Source organism: Procambarus clarkii, chromosome 46 (genome assembly GCF_040958095.1).
Source record: "Procambarus clarkii isolate CNS0578487 chromosome 46, FALCON_Pclarkii_2.0, whole genome shotgun sequence".
In the NCBI taxonomy this organism is placed as follows: Eukaryota; Metazoa; Arthropoda; class Malacostraca; order Decapoda; family Cambaridae; genus Procambarus; species Procambarus clarkii.
Window position 1 is genome coordinate 1,908,394 of NC_091195.1, and position 10,535 is coordinate 1,918,928.

Here is a 10,535-nt window from a genome sequence, read left to right on the forward strand (position 1 = left end):
TGTAGTGAACTACCAGGTTGTTGTGTTGAGGAACCTGAAGCTGGCCACTGTGTAGTGAACTACCAGGTTGTTGTGTTGATGGAACCTGAAGCTGGCCACTGTGTAGTGAACTACCAGGTTGTTGTGTTGAGGAACCTGAAGCTGGCCACTGTGTAGTGAACTACCAGGTTGTTGTGTTGTGGAACCTGAAGCTGGCCACTGTGTAGTGAACTACCAGGTTGTTGTGTTGAGGAACCTGAAGCTGGCCACTGTGTAGTGAACTACCAGGTTGTTGTGTTGAGGAACCTGAAGCTGGCCACTGTGTAGTGAACTACCAGGTTGTTGTGTTGTGTTGAGGAACCTGAAGCTGGCCACTGTGTAGTGAACTACCAGGTTGTTGTGTGTTGAGGAACCTGAAGCTGGCCACTGTGTAGTGAACTACCAGGTTGTTGTGTTGAGGAACCTGAAGCTGGCCACTGTGTAGTGAACTACCAGGTTGTTGTGTTGAGGGAACCTGAAGCTGGCCACTGTGTAGTGAACTACCAGGTTGTTGTGTTGAGGAACCTGAAGCTGGCCACTGTGTAGTGAACTACCAGGTTGTTGTGTTTGATGAACCTGAAGCTGGCCACTGTGTAGTGAACTACCAGGTTGTTGTGTTGAGGAACCTGAAGCTGGCCACTGTGTAGTGAACTACCAGGTTGTTGTGTTGAGGAACCTGAAGCTGGCCACTGTGTAGTGAACTACCAGGTTGTTGTGTTGAGGAACCTGAAGCTGGCCACTGTGTAGTGAACTACCAGGTTGTTGTGTGTGTTGAGGAACCTGAAGCTGGCCACTGTGTAGTGAACTACCAGGTTTGTTGTGTTGAGGAACCTGAAGCTGGCCACTGTGTAGTGAACTACCAGGTTGTTGTGTTGAGGAACCTGAAGCTGGCCACTGTGTAGTGAACTACCAGGTTGTGTTGTGTTGAGGAACCTGAAGCTGGCCACTGTGTAGTGAACTACCAGGTTGTTGTGTTGAGGAACCTGAAGCTGGCCACTGTGTAGTGAACTACCAGGTTGTTGTGTGTTGAGGAACCTGAAGCTGGCCACTGTGTAGTGAACTACCAGGTTGTTGTGTTGAGGAACCTGAAGCTGGCCACTGTGTAGTGAACTACCAGGTTGTTGTGTTGAGGAACCTGAAGCTGGCCACTGTGTAGTGAACTACCAGGTTGTTGTGTTGAGGAACCTGAAGCTGGCCACTGTGTAGTGAACTACCAGGTTGTTGTGTTGAGGAACCTGAAGCTGGCCACTGTGTAGTGAACTACCAGGTTGTTGTGTTGAGGAACCTGAAGCTGGCCACTGTGTAGTGAACTACCAGGTTGTTGTGTGTTGAGGAACCTGAAGCTGGCCACTGTGTAGTGAACTACCAGGTTGTTGTGTTGAGGAACCTGAAGCTGGCCACTGTGTAGTGAACTACCAGGTTGTTGTGTTGAGGAACCTGAAGCTGGCCACTGTGTAGTGAACTACCAGGTTGTTGTGTTGAGGAACCTGAAGCTGGCCACTGTGTAGTGAACTACCAGGTTGTTGTGTTGATGGAACCTGAAGCTGGCCACTGTGTAGTGAACTACCAGGTTGTTGTGTTGAGGAACCTGAAGCTGGCCACTGTGTAGTGAACTACCAGGTTGTTGTGTTGAGGAACCTGAAGCTGGCCACTGTGTAGTGAACTACCAGGTTGTTGTGTTGTGTTGAGGAACCTGAAGCTGGCCACTGTGTAGTGAACTACCAGGTTGTTGTGTTGTGTTGAGGAACCTGAAGCTGGCCACTGTGTAGTGAACTACCAGGTTGTTGTGTTGAGGAACCTGAAGCTGGCCACTGTGTAGTGAACTACCAGGTTGTTGTGTTGAGGAACCTGAAGCTGGCCACTGTGTAGTGAACTACCAGGTTGTTGTGTTGAGGAACCTGAAGCTGGCCACTGTGTAGTGAACTACCAGGTTGTTGTGTTGAGGAACCTGAAGCTGGCCACTGTGTAGTGAACTACCAGGTTGTTGTGTTGAGGAACCTGAAGCTGGCCACTGTGTAGTGAACTACCAGGTTGTTGTGTTGAGGAACCTGAAGCTGGCCACTGTGTAGTGAACTACCAGGTTGTTGTGTTGAGGAACCTGAAGCTGGCCACTGTGTAGTGAACTACCAGGTTGTTGTGTTGTGGAACCTGAAGCTGGCCACTGTGTAGTGAACTACCAGGTTGTTGTGTTGAGGAACCTGAAGCTGGCCACTGTGTAGTGAACTACCAGGTTGTTGTGTTGAGGAACCTGAAGCTGGCCACTGTGTAGTGAACTACCAGGTTGTTGTGTTGAGGAACCTGAAGCTGGCCACTGTGTAGTGAACTACCAGGTTGTTGTGTTGAGGAACCTGAAGCTGGCCACTGTGTAGTGAACTACCAGGTTGTTGTGTTGAGGAACCTGAAGCTGGCCACTGTGTAGTGAACTACCAGGTTGTTGTGTGTGTTGAGGAACCTGAAGCTGGCCACTGTGTAGTGAACTACCAGGTTGTTGTTGTGTTGAGGAACCTGAAGCTGGCCACTGTGTAGTGAACTACCAGGTTGTTGTGTTGAGGAACCTGAAGCTGGCCACTGTGTAGTGAACTACCAGGTTGTTGTGTTGAGGAACCTGAAGCTGGCCACTGTGTAGTGAACTACCAGGTTGTTGTGTTGAGGAACCTGAAGCTGGCCACTGTGTAGTGAACTACCAGGTTGTTGTGTTGAGGAACCTGAAGCTGGCCACTGTGTAGTGAACTACCAGGTTGTTGTGTTGAGGAACCTGAAGCTGGTCACTGTGTAGTGAACTACCAGGTTGTTGTGTTGAGGAACCTGAAGCTGGTCACTGTGTAGTGAACTACCAGGTTGTTGTGTTGAGGAACCTGAAGCTGGCCACTGTGTAGTGAACTACCAGGTTGTTGTGTTGAGGAACCTGAAGCTGGCCACTGTGTAGTGAACTACCAGGTTGTTGTGTTGAGGAACCTGAAGCTGGCCACTGTGTAGTGAACTACCAGGTTGTTGTGTTGAGGAACCTGAAGCTGGCCACTGTGTAGTGAACTACCAGGTTGTTGTGTTGAGGAACCTGAAGCTGGCCACTGTGTAGTGAACTACCAGGTTGTTGTTGTGTTGAGGAACCTGAAGCTGGCCACTGTGTAGTGAACTACCAGGTTGTTGTGTTGTGGAACCTGAAGCTGGCCACTGTGTAGTGAACTACCTAGGTTGTTGTGTTGAGGAACCTGAAGCTGGCCACTGTGTAGTGAACTACCAGGTTGTTGTGTTGTGTTGAGGAACCTGAAGCTGGCCACTGTGTAGTGAACTACCAGGTTGTTGTGTTGAGGAACCTGAAGCTGGCCACTGTGTAGTGAACTACCAGGTTGTTGTGTTGAGGAACCTGAAGCTGGCCACTGTGTAGTGAACTACCAGGTTGTTGTGTTGAGGAACCTGAAGCTGGCCACTGTGTAGTGAACTACCAGGTTGTTGTGTTGTAGGAACCTGAAGCTGGCCACTGTGTAGTGAACTACCAGGTTGTTGTGTTGATGAACCTGAAGCTGGCCACTGTGTAGTGAACTACCAGGTTGTTGTGTTGAGGAACCTGAAGCTGGTCACTGTGTAGTGAACTACCAGGTTGTTGTGTTGAGGAACCTGAAGCTGGCCACTGTGTAGTGAACTACCAGGTTGTTGTGTTGTGGAACCTGAAGCTGGCCACTGTGTAGTGAACTACCAGGTTGTTGTGTTGAGGAACCTGAAGCTGGCCACTGTGTAGTGAACTACCAGGTTGTTGTGTTGTGTTGAGGAACCTGAAGCTGGCCACTGTGTAGTGAACTACCAGGTTGTTGTGTTGTTGAGGAACCTGAAGCTGGCCACTGTGTAGTGAACTACCAGGTTGTTGTGTTGAGGAACCTGAAGCTGGCCACTGTGTAGTGAACTACCAGGTTGTTGTGTTGAGGAACCTGAAGCTGGCCACTGTGTAGTGAACTACCAGGTTGTTGTGTTGAGGAACCTGAAGCTGGCCACTGTGTAGTGAACTACCAGGTTGTTGTGTTGAGGAACCTGAAGCTGGCCACTGTGTAGTGAACTACCAGGTTGTTGTGTTGATGAACCTGAAGCTGGCCACTGTGTAGTGAACTACCAGGTTGTTGTGTTGAGGAACCTGAAGCTGGTCACTGTGTAGTGAACTACCAGGTTGTTGTGTTGTGGAACCTGAAGCTGGCCACTGTGTAGTGAACTACCAGGTTGTTGTGTTGAGGAACCTGAAGCTGGCCACTGTGTAGTGAACTACCAGGTTGTTGTGTTGTGTTGAGGAACCTGAAGCTGGCCACTGTGTAGTGAACTACCAGGTTGTTGTGTTGTGGAAACCTGAAGCTGGCCACTGTGTAGTGAACTACCAGGTTGTTGTGTTGAGGAACCTGAAGCTGGCCACTGTGTAGTGAACTACCAGGTTGGTGTGTTGTGTTGAGGAACCTGAAGCTGGCCACTGTGTAGTGAACTACCAGGTTGTTGTGTTGAGGAACCTGAAGCTGGCCACTGTGTAGTGAACTACCAGGTTGTTGTGTTGAGGAACCTGAAGCTGGCCACTGTGTAGTGAACTACCAGGTTGTTGTGTTGTGGAACCTGAAGCTGGCCACTGTGTAGTGAACTACCAGGTTGTTGTGTTGAGGAACCTGAAGCTGGCCACTGTGTAGTGAACTACCAGGTTGTTGTGTTGTGTTGAGGAACCTGAAGCTGGCCACTGTGTAGTGAACTACCAGGTTGTTGTGTTGAGGAACCTGAAGCTGGCCACTGTGTAGTGAACTACCAGGTTGTTGTGTTGAGGAACCTGAAGCTGGCCACTGTGTAGTGAACTACCAGGTTGTTGTGTTGAGGAACCTGAAGCTGGTCACTGTGTAGTGAACTACCAGGTTGTTGTGTTGTGTTGAGGAACCTGAAGCTGGCCACTGTGTAGTGAACTACCAGGTTGTTGTGTTGCGTTGAGGAACCTGAAGCTGGCCACTGTGTAGTGAACTACCAGGTTGTTGTGTTGTGGAACCTGAAGCTGGCCACTGTGTAGTGAACTACCAGGTTGTTGTGTTGTGGAACCTGAAGCTGGCCACTGTGTAGTGAACTACCAGGTTGTTGTGTTGTGGAACCTGAAGCTGGTCACAGTGTAGTGAACTACCAGGTTGTTGTGTTGAGGAACCTGAAGCTGGCCACTGTGTAGTGAACTACCAGGTTGTTGTGTTGAGGAACCTGAAGCTGGCCACTGTGTAGTGAACTACCAGGTTGTTGTGTTGTGTTGAGGAACCTGAAGCTGGCCACTGTGTAGTGAACTACCAGGTTGTTGTGTTGTGTTGAGGAACCTGAAGCTGGCCACTGTGTAGTGAACTACCAGGTTGTTGTGTTGAGGAACCTGAAGCTGGCCACTGTGTAGTGAACTACCAGGTTGTTGTGTTGAGGAACCTGAAGCTGGTCACAGTGTAGTGAACTACCAGGTTGTTGTGTTGAGGAACCTGAAGCTGGCCACTGTGTAGTGAACTACCAGGTTGTTGTGTTGATGAACCTGAAGCTGGCCACTGTGTAGTGAACTACCAGGTTGTTGTGTTGAGGAACCTGAAGCTGGTCACTGTGTAGTGAACTACCAGGTTGTTGTGTTGAGGAACCTGAAGCTGGTCACTGTGTAGTGAACTACCAGGTTGTTGTGTTGAGGAACCTGAAGCTGGCCACTGTGTAGTGAACTACCAGGTTGTTGTGTTGAGGAACCTGAAGCTGGCCACTGTGTAGTGAACTACCAGGTTGTTGTGTTGAGGAACCTGAAGCTGGCCACTGTGTAGTGAACTACCAGGTTGTTGTGTTGAGGAACCTGAAGCTGGTCACTGTGTAGTGAACTACCAGGTTGTTGTGTTGTGGAACCTGAAGCTGGTCACTGTGTAGTGAACTACCAGGTTGTTGTGTTGAGGAACCTGAAGCTGGCCACTGTGTAGTGAACTACCAGGTTGTTGTGTTATGTTGAGGAACCTGAAGCTGGCCACTGTGTAGTGAACTACCAGGTTGTTGTGTTGTGTTGAGGAACCTGAAGCTGGCCACTGTGTAGTGAACTACCAGGTTGTTGTGTTGTGGAACCTGAAGCTGGCCACTGTGTAGTGAACTACCAGGTTGTTGTGTTGTGTTGAGGAACCTGAAGCTGGCCACTGTGTAGTGAACTACCAGGTTGTTGTGTTGAGGAACCTGAAGCTGGTCACTGTGTAGTGAACTACCAGGTTGTTGTGTTGAGGAACCTGAAGCTGGCCACTGTGTAGTGAACTACCAGGTTGTTGTGTTGAGGAACCTGAAGCTGGCCACTGTGTAGTGAACTACCAGGTTGTTGTGTTGTGGAACCTGAAGCTGGCCACTGTGTAGTGAACTACCAGGTTGTTGTGTTGAGGAACCTGAAGCTGGCCACTGTGTAGTGAACTACCAGGTTGTTGTGTTGTGTTGAGGAACCTGAAGCTGGCCACTGTGTAGTGAACTACCAGGTTGTTGTGTTGTGGAACCTGAAGCTGGTCACTGTGTAGTGAACTACCAGGTTGTTGTGTTGAGGAACCTGAAGCTGGCCACTGTGTAGTGAACTACCAGGTTGTTGTGTTGAGGAACCTGAAGCTGGCCACTGTGTAGTGAACTACCAGGTTGTTGTGTTGTGGAACCTGTAGCTGGCCACTGTGTAGTGAACTATCAGGTTGTTGTGTTGAGGAACCTGAAGCTGGCCACTGTGTAGTGAACTACCAGGTTGTTGTGTTGAGGAACCTGAAGCTGGCCACTGTGTAGTGAACTACCAGGTTGTTGTGTTGAGGAACCTGAAGCTGGCCACTGTATAGTGAACTACCAGGTTGTTGTGTTGAGGAACCTGAAGCTGGCCACAGTGTAGTGAACTACCAGGTTGTTGTGTTGAGGAACCTGAAGCTGGCCACTGTGTAGTGAACTACCAGGTTGTTGTGTTGTGTTGAGGAACCTGAAGCTGGTCACTGTGTAGTGAACTACCAGGTTGTTGTGTTGAGGAACCTGAAGCTGGCCACAGTGTAGTGAACTACCAGGTTGTTGTGTTGAGGAACCTGAAGCTGGCCACTGTGTAGTGAACTACCAGGTTGTTGTGTTGTGTTGAGGAACCTGAAGCTGGTCACTGTGTAGTGAACTACCAGGTTGTTGTGTTGAGGAACCTGAAGCTGGTCACTGTGTAGTGAACTACCAGGTTGTTGTGTTGAGGAACCTGAAGCTGGCCACTGTGTAGTGAACTACCAGGTTGTTGTGTTGAGGAACCTGAAGCTGGTCACTGTGTAGTGAACTACCAGGTTGTTGTGTTGAGGGACCTGAAGCTGGCCACTGTGTAGTGAACTACCAGGTTGTTGTGTTGTGTTGAGGAACCTGAAGCTGGCCACTGTGTAGTGAACTACCAGGTTGTTGTGTTGTGTTGAGGAACCTGAAGCTGGCCACTGTGTAGTGAACTACCAGGTTGTTGTGTTGAGGAACCTGAAGCTGGCCACTGTGTAGTGAACTACCAGGTTGTTGTTTTGTGTTGAGGAACCTGAAGCTGGTCACTGTGTAGTGAACTACCAGGTTGTTGTGTTGTGTTGAGGAACCTGAAGCTGGCCACTGTGTAGTGAACTACCAGGTTGTTGTGTTGAGGAACCTGAAGCTGGTCACTGTGTAGTGAACTACCAGGTTGTTGTGTTGTGGAACCTGAAGCTGGCCACTGTGTAGTGAACTACCAGGTTGTTGTGTTGAGGAACCTGAAGCTGGCCACTGTGTAGTGAACTACCAGGTTGTTGTGTTGAGGAACCTGAAGCAGGTCACTGTGTAGTGAACTACCAGGTTGTTGTGTTGAGGAACCTGAAGCTGGTCACTGTGTAGTGAACTACCAGGTTGTTGTGTTGAGGAACCTGAAGCTGGCCACAGTGTAGTGAACTACCAGGTTGTTGTGTTGAGGAACCTGAAGCTGGCCACTGTGTAGTGAACTACCAGGTTGTTATGTTGTGTTGAGGAACCTGAAGCTGGCCACTGTGTAGTGAACTACCAGGTTGTTGTGTTGTGTTGAGGAACCTGAAGCTGGCCACTGTGTAGTGAACTACCAGGTTGTTGTGTTGAGGAACCTGAAGCTGGCCACTGTGCAGTGAACTACCAGGTTGTTGTGTTGAGGAACCTGAAGCTGGTCACTGTGTAGTGAACTACCAGGTTGTTGTGTTGTGTTGAGGAACCTGAAGCTGGCCACTGTGTAGTGAACTACCAGGTTGTTGTGTTGAGGAACCTGAAGCTGGCCACTGTGTAGTGAACTACCAGGTTGTTGTGTTGTGGAACCTGAAGCTGGCCACTGTGTAGTGAACTACCAGGTTGTTGTGTTGAGGAACCTGAAGCTGGCCACTGTGTAGTGAACTACCAGGTTGTTGTGTTGAGGAACCTGAAGCTGGCCACTGTAGTGAACTACCAGGTTGTTGTGTTGAGGAACCTGAAGCTGGCCACTGTGTAGTGAACTACCAGGTTGTTGTGTTGTGTTGAGGAACCTGAAGCTGGCCACTGTGTAGTGAACTACCAGGTTGTTGTGTTGTGTTGAGGAACCTGAAGCTGGCCACTGTGTAGTGAACTACCAGGTTGTTGTGTTGAGGAACCTGAAGCTGGCCACTGTGTAGTGAACTACCAGGTTGTTGTGTTGTGTTGTGGAACCTGAAGCTGGTCACTGTGTAGTGAACTACCAGGTTGTGGTGTTGAGGAACCTGAAGCTGGCCACTGTGTAGTGAACTACCAGGTTGTTGTGTTGTGTTGAGGAACCTGAAGCTGGCCACTGTGTAGTGAACTACCAGGTTGTTGTGTTGTGTTGAGGAACCTGAAGCTGGTCACTGTGTAGTGAACTACCAGGTTGTTGTGTTGAGGAACCTGAAGCTGGCCACTGTGTAGTGAACTACCAGGTTGTTGTGTTGAGGAACCTGAAGCTGGCCACTGTGTAGTGAACTACCAGGTTGTTGTGTTGAGGAACCTGAAGCTGGCCACTGTGTAGTGAACTACCAGGTTGTTGTGTTGAGGAACCTGAAGCTGGCCACTGTGTAGTGAACTACCAGGTTGTTGTGTTGTGTTGAGGAACCTGAAGCTGGTCACTGTGTAGTGAACTACCAGGTTGTTGTGTTGTGGAACCTGAAGCTGGTCACTGTGTAGTGAACTACCAGGTTGTTGTGTTGTGTTGAGGAACCTGAAGCTGGTCACTGTGTAGTGAACTACCAGGTTGTTGTGTTGTGGAACCTGAAGCTGGCCACTGTGTAGTGAACTACCAGGTTGTTGTGTTGAGGAACCTGAAGCTGGCCACTGTGTAGTGAACTACCAGGTTGTTGTGTTGTGGAACCTGAAGCTGGCCACTGTGTAGTGAACTACCAGGTTGTTGTGTTGAGGAACCTGAAGCTGGTCACTGTGTAGTGAACTACCAGGTTGTTGTGTTGAGGAACCTGAAGCTGGTCACTGTGTAGTGAACTACCAGGTTGTTGTGTTGAGGAACCTGAAGCTGGTCACTGTGTAGTGAACTACCAGGTTGTTGTGTTGTGTTGAGGAACCTGAAGCTGGTCACTGTGTAGTGAACTACCTGGTTGTTGTGTTGAGGAACCTGAAGCTGGCCACTGTGTAGTGAACTACCAGGTTGTTGTGTTACGTTAACCTTTCCCCGCTATATGGTGAACTGGCAGGTGTGTGGACAGTGTTGTAGTGAAGTTATCAGTGAAGAAAGTGTTAAGTGTAACTTTCCCTGCTATATGGTGGACTGGCAGGTGTGTGGACAGTGTTGTAGTGAAGTTATCAGTGAAGAAAGTGTTCAGTGTAACTTTCCCTGCTGTATGGTAGACTGACAGGTGTGTGGACAGTGTTGTAGTGAAGTTATCGGTGAAGATAGTGTTAAGTGTAACTTTCCCTGCTGTATGGTGGACTGGCAGGTGTGTGGACAGTGTTGTAGTGAAGTTATCAGTGAAGACAGTGTTAAGTGTAACTTTCCCTGCTGTATGGTGGACTGGCAGGTGTGTGGACAGTGTTGTAGTGAAGTTATCAGTGAAGATAGTGTTAAGTGTAACTTTCCCTGCTATATGGTGGACTGGCAGGTGTGTGGACAGTGTTGTAGTGAAGTTATCAGTGAAGATAGTGTTAAGTGTAACTTTCCCTGCTGTATGGTAGACTGGCAGGTGTGTGGACAGTGTTGTAGTGAAGTTATCAGTGAAGAAAGTGTTAAGTGTAACTTTCCCTGCTGTATGGTGGACTGGCAGGTGTGTGGACAGTGTTGTAGTGAAGTTATGGAGGAAAATATTGTTAATTGACTCACATATTTATATTTATCGTCATTGTTGAAGTTACTGGCAGTAAATTTATTTGAAATTGTTTTATAATTTACTAGTAGGGACACCCGGTGGAGCCCGGGTCTCCCTGTCTCTCTCTCTCTCTCTCTCTCTCTCTCTCTCTCTCTCTCTCTCTCTCTCTCTCTCTCTCTCTCTCTCTCTCTCTCTCTCTCTCTCTCTCTCTCTCTCTCTCTCTCTCTCTCTCTCTCTCTCTCTCTCTCTCTCTTCTCTCTCTCTCTC

At 48.9% G+C, this 10,535-nt stretch overlaps 1 protein-coding gene across 1 annotated transcript in view; it reads left to right on the forward strand.

Annotated features, from left to right (window-relative positions):
- Window positions 1-1,341: 1,341 nt before the first annotated feature.
- The window catches only part of LOC138350613 (uncharacterized), a 107,345-nt gene continuing 98,151 nt past the window's right edge, over window positions 1,342-10,535 (forward strand). The window contains exon 1 of the mRNA XM_069301644.1: window positions 1,342-1,387. The gene's annotated coding sequence lies outside the window, so the exon portion shown is untranslated. The remainder of the gene's footprint in view (window positions 1,388-10,535) is intronic.